Source organism: Epinephelus fuscoguttatus, linkage group LG24 (genome assembly GCF_011397635.1).
Source record: "Epinephelus fuscoguttatus linkage group LG24, E.fuscoguttatus.final_Chr_v1".
In the NCBI taxonomy this organism is placed as follows: domain Eukaryota; kingdom Metazoa; phylum Chordata; class Actinopteri; order Perciformes; family Serranidae; genus Epinephelus; species Epinephelus fuscoguttatus.
In genome coordinates this window covers 13,010,289-13,016,627 of record NC_064775.1, presented here as the reverse complement: position 1 = coordinate 13,016,627, position 6,339 = coordinate 13,010,289, and positions in this window count along the sequence as shown.

Below are 6,339 nucleotides of genomic sequence, written 5' to 3'. Positions count from 1 at the left end.
ATTCAAAGTGTGGTGAGTAACCAGTAGGCCTACACTAATCTGAAAATAGATGTTGATAAAGACTTTTCTGAATGTCACTGTCAGCAGAGTTCACTATGCCTTCATTGTATTGGGATTATGGCAGAATAGACTCGGAGAGAGATATTTGCCTTTTCTTATTAATTTTATTATGAGGCAGGTGACATAAAAGATCAGTTACAGTGGTATGAATATGTTTGATGCAGGAAACAGAGATTGGGGGGAGGATATGCTTGATAATTTTTTCTTTTGTCACACAACTACTTCTACTTATTTTCTACTAACAGTTACTTTGCATGTGTATAAATGACACATTTGAGGAGAGACTCCAAAGTACGCGTGGTTCGGTTATCACCTCTCGCCACCTCTGTACCATGCCAGCTTTCTTCCTGCCTTTATGTGCAGTTGTTCCACTTCGAAGGAGCCAGTTCATTTCAAGCTTAACACAGCCTAAGTGTTCAAAATGGCTGCCACACTGAAAAGTTTGACGCCTTAACATTTACAAACATCAATTCATGGGATGCTCCTGGAGGAAATGTGCAGGGTTTGGTACTGTCTTACAAGACAGACTTAAGTTTTATACCCATGAGCGTATTCATCATACAGTACTCTGTGCACATATTCGATCTCCATTACCTGTGTTTCCTCCAAAGGATGTGTTGCTGCTGCTGCTGTGGCTGATTTGCCCTGTAGAGCCCGGACCTCGTGGCTCAGTGGGAGGACAAGAAAAAAAATCAGTGCAAACTTCGTCATTTGTCTGCTATATATAATTCTTTGGTGCTGGTACTTCTTCTGACCTGAGCAACATTCATAGGGGACAATGAAAGGAAACGGTGGGATGCTTCTCTCTTTCTCCCCTCCCCACAGCAGCGGTCTTTCATCTCTCCTTCCCACAAGGCTGATTCACCACTTGTGACCCCTGCGGCTGCCTCGTTGAAAATAGACAACAAAGTGTCTGAGATGAAAACCGGTGGGCAGTTGTAGGCTAGATTGCTGCTCGGCTTCAAGTTGGTCAGGCAGTGGCGAGCGCTCTCGCTGAGATGACACTTCCATTTGTCTGGATTCTAGTCGTGTAAAAGGGAGCGGGCTGGCACTGCCTAGCACCCACCTCTGCAGGCGTTAACTAACAGCAGCCTGTCAGACTTTTCTCTATGGAAGATTTAAATGCTTCAGTTAAAACAAATCAATCAAAATAATTAACGCACAATTATTTAGCTTTTTAACATGAATAACGAAATGAATTCTGATACGATTTTTTTCCAGGCAACATTCAAATAAAAAGAAAACACAGAAGACAGTTAAGAGTAGTAACGTCACACACTACAAATGTGATCCTTTTCACTTGTCTTTTGAGCCATTCTAGCTAACAGATAAAATTGCTAATAGTTGCCCTCTGCCTTGTGGACATCGATTAGCATTAGCTTATCCTGAGAGCCAAAGAGCTTAGCATGGGAATTTAATTTGCAGTTTATTAAGTTATTAAAGACAAAAAATATGAATTGTCCTTTTGGCATTTTTTTTTATTTAGTCAAGACACAATAAATGCATAAATAAAAAGTTGTATTTCACTTTGTAATTTTGTTTGATTAGTTTGAATTTAGGCATTTTAAATCTTCCATAGTTTTTCTCCTTACAGTACATACAAGCACATTTGAGAAAGTCATTGGTCTTGTGCGAGTCATCCTAGCAGCATTTCACTCTGCATCCCTCCTCTTAGGCTTCGTCCACACGTACACTGGTATTTTTTAAAACCCTCCTTCATTTACTTCACGTTGGCCAATCACACGAAGAAGAAGAAGAAGGAGATGCTGACCGATGAAAAACCATTACCAGAAGGTTACCGAGAGCAGTGACCTCTGTAGTGCTTTCTGACGCCTCTGTTCCTCAACGTAGTGGAAGAGTAACTGTAGATGTATGTGTAGACATGTAAATAGTTCTGTTTGCAACTGACCAAGATCTTCTGCATCTGTGGGCCCATGGAACAGGCGCAGGACCAACTTAGCCAGCCGAGCGGCTAACTTCCACTTTAGCCCTCCATTAACTTAAATGGGAATAAAGTGATTTCACTGGGTGGATCCTTAGACTTTCAAGATGTTATCGGACCAAATTGATCAAATGCAGATAGTGATACAAGTCTTTTCGCAGGGGTTTTGATGCTCAAAAAAAATTGTATCCACTAATTTGCAGACGTGTTTTTTCACAATGAGAGCCTATGGGAACAATGGCAATCACGTGACCGACCCCAAAGTTGAGCCACAGTGTGCCTACTCTGTCAAATTGGCTTCAGATTCCAGCACTCTTTCCACAGATCTGTTTGTGACACTTAACAAAGGAGATGACAAGCTAGGAACTCTGTTTTCCCTGTCTACACATCAACGATGAAGACTGAGAATCTGAACATCTTCACCCTGGACTGCGTTTTACAAGAGGTCTGTTTTTAATCACCAAAAACACTGCTTGCATTCAGATGAAAGGCCAAAATGCACAGAAAAAAGCTATGTTTTTAAATATACCTGTGCACATGTGGACAAGGTCTTAAGCTGCATCTCATTTAATCGTTTTAAAAGATAAAAGTCACTATATTTGAATGCATCCCTCCCCGATTTATAAATTGCGTGCACACACACAGACAGAAAAAACAGCTGTATCAAAGGTTTCTTTTCACCTTTTGATCATCGAAATATCTCCAGGCGCTTATCTGGGAGCAGAACCACAGAAAGTATAACTGTACACTGCATTTCAGTATGCAGAGTGGTCTGAATCCATCTCGTCCTTTGCAGGGGAAGATAAGAACCTCCTTCATGAATAAAGATGTTTCGGCATCCTCTCCTCTCTGTGTTCAATGTGTACTTGTTACAGCGGCCATTATTTATAGTCCCACTAAGGCCCAGAGTGGTGAGAGTGGGTCTCATGGGGGATTGGGAAGTGGAGCCACTGCTACCTATAGTGGGAAAGATATACCACCTCACCCCCGCTGAGAACTTCGCGCAGGAAATGAACTCATAAATCAAGCAGTAAATTGAGTGTAGGGCTGTGCTTACTCATCTCAAGAGGTCCGCTCCTCTTCCTCCACACACCCCTGCTCCTTTTTACTGCATGACTAATGCAACGCCGCAACTTCTCTGCCCGCGCGTGTGTCTCTCGCTCTGGTAAACTCTTATCAAAAAGTGTGGATTTTATTTTCAAGTAAACATCATAACTCTGGCCTGGAGGCTACAGTGAGTGTGGGAACATGTTGGAAGGGGAAAAACTTGGGTCTGGAAACAAGTGCATGAGCGTCTTGTCCTACAGCTGAACTTCACCGCCTCATTGTGATGCCACTAGTGAGAGCTGCCTGTCTTTACCCGGACACAGCCTGTGAGGAGAGTCTCCCCTGCCCGCCTCAGGCTATCCTGACAGTCACAGGCCCTGTCCGGAGGAATTAAAATCTCTATTTATCAGGACTCGACTGAAGCTGTCTGGGGACTGGCCGAGAAAATGGCACACAGTCAGCCTCTTCCAGCAGCGGGACTCTGATGGAGAGTTCAGCACACTGGGATGTGCCCATGCAGGTTGTTTCTTGACAGCATGTGTGATGTAAAGCACACTTTGTTTGTTTTAGTGCTGAGCCAGCGCCTGCATTGTCCTGAATGTGAATCATTCTTTAATTTTATGCTTAAAAGAAACATCGAAAGAAAAATATAAGACTGGTCCTTGAATACAAGCAGGGTACGTGCATGAACAAGTGTGTGTGGATCCACCCTGCTGAGCGTTGCTCCCCATTAAAGCAGGGACTGTGACGCCTCCTGCAGCTGCTCTCCATCACAGCAGCAGTAGGCAGCATTTCCTCTGACAGAGAGAGAAGACAGGGGGAAGGAATCGGCATCACTCCTCCACAATAAAGCCACAGCATCTGCAGAGCTCAGATCAGATCTCTACTGACCTCCGTTGGTGAAATAATGTACATGTTAGGGAGGGTGCCACAGTCATTGAGGAATGGAAATATTGTAGTTTTACTCATCTACACAGAGAACTATGTCTCCACAGGTTTACAGTGTGACCCCTTAGAGGGCCCAGACCCCTAGTTGTGTTTAAAACTTTACCTCGGTACTCTAAAGGTTCAGTAGATAGCTTTTATTAAAATAACTTTTTGTCATATCTGCTGAAATTGTCACTGTATCCCAAGACAGATGATTTAAGAAAACATCATGTTCCTCTGGCTCCTCCTAGTGCCCTTAATGACATTTGCAAGAATCCACCGCACCTGAACAAAAACAACCAATCAGAGCCAGGAGGAAACTCACTGCTCACGCTGAACCACCAACAACAGCGTACACGGTAAAACAAGTGAGCAGAAGAGAACCGACGACGATAAGCTTGCTTTACCTTTCACGTTCACAGATGACCGACGTCTACTCTGATTGTTTTAGTTCAGGCTTCATGCAAATACCATAAGGAGCACCAGGAGGAGCCAGGAAAACCATGTACTCATGTACGACTGTCAGAATATATATCGTAGTTTCAGCAAATATGACGAGGGTTTTGTTTTTTCATGAAAAGTTACTTATTGTAGCATGAAGTACATTTTACTGATAATCCCTCTGTTTCTTTTCCTTAAGATTCTGAATTCAGGAACTTAATTTGTGGTGGAGCATTTTGTCTTACTTAGATTTAAGGGTCTCATATTGTAAAAGTCATATTTCTATGTATTTTTTTATTATAAAGCAGGTGTAGGTGCAGTATAAATACTGTCTAAGTATCAAAACACTAAATCCACAGAGAAAGGTCACCAGTCTATGTTCAGAAATTGTGCCTTTAAACGAGCCATCAGGACTTTGGTGAAGTTGTGATGTCACACCTATACTATTTAAAGATAGAAACTGCTGCTCAGTGGCGTTACAGTCATTCCCCAACTGCAGTGACAGTGCAGAGACCTTGAGACCGAAGGTGGGGAAGACCCAAAAACACTGACCAATCAGAGCAGACTGGGCTTTTTCAGGAGGGGGGCGCTCTGAGAGAGACGCTAAAACGGTATGAGAAAAATAATGTGTTGTATTTACATTCATGTATGTAAACATGTTCTAGTAGAAACTCCAAATAAATTATGAACCTGAAAATGAGAATAATATGGGACCTTTAAATAAAGGGTCTGAATACTTTCCGACCTCTGCCACTTATAAAGCAGTGCGGTCACCACAGGGGTCAGGATGTGAGGGTTATAGGGTCCATCAGCTGTGATTGGTTGGCAACATCAAACTAAACATAATTAGTATAATTAATATTATACAAAACTGATAAAGGAAAAAGTTAGCTCCACCAGACACTTTGACATCAGTAGGTTATTTGACCCCAGAGTGAAAGGGGGTTGATGAAACCGTTTTAATTTCAACCACAAGGGGGAGCCCTCACACAACACCAACACACCTCATGTATCATGTCGCAAAGTTTTCCAAATCTTCCCCTGCATCTGTCCAGCTGTGTTGGTGGTTATGTCAGTGTTTCAGCTTGTACTCAGCTTCCAACGTTATAGTCTTGTTTTCATTCGGTTTCCGTCAGCTGTAGTGGGAGCCGCCTACGATCCCGACTCCCTCTGCTTCATCCCTGTTTCCAGTCTCCCCATTTCAAAGCCCAGCGGTCTCCTTCTCCCTTCCCCCCTTCTCACTGTGAGCTGCGTCAATGCGCAACAATACCACCGGAAGTGAGACGCTTTGCCCTCAAAGTACAGGCTCGGCCCTGACTTGAGTCTGCATTTGGTCATTTCAGCAGCTAACAGTTGATTGAAAAAAGATTAAAAATGAATAGAAACAGATATATTATGTGGCATAAGAGGTGTAACACACAGTGTTTGGGAGTAATTAGTTACATGTAACTAGGAACTCAGCAACACTTGCAGTATATGAAATAATTAATGCCATGTGATATATCTATTACAATTCCTTTTTATTTGATTACATGTAATGAGTTACATGTAATTAAATTCCAAAATAAATGTATTTGTAATCCATCAGTAATTGAATTACAGTTACAAATCAAAATGTTGTTAATTTCAGTGGTTACATGTAAATATATTACTGTGCAGAAATGCCTTCTTTTGGCAGACCCTATTTCTTGACATTTTTAGCTTTATTGCTAAATTAAAAACATTTGTTAGAAAACTAATTAATTGTAATAAGATACACAACTTTGTAAATTACATTACATATCACATTTTTAACCAGGTAACTAGAAATAAATCTGTAACATATTGCATTTTAAAACTAACCTTCCCAGCACTATATGAATGCAAAGTATGAAAAAAATAATTAAGAAAGTATTACAAAACAGTGGTGATGTTAGAAAATA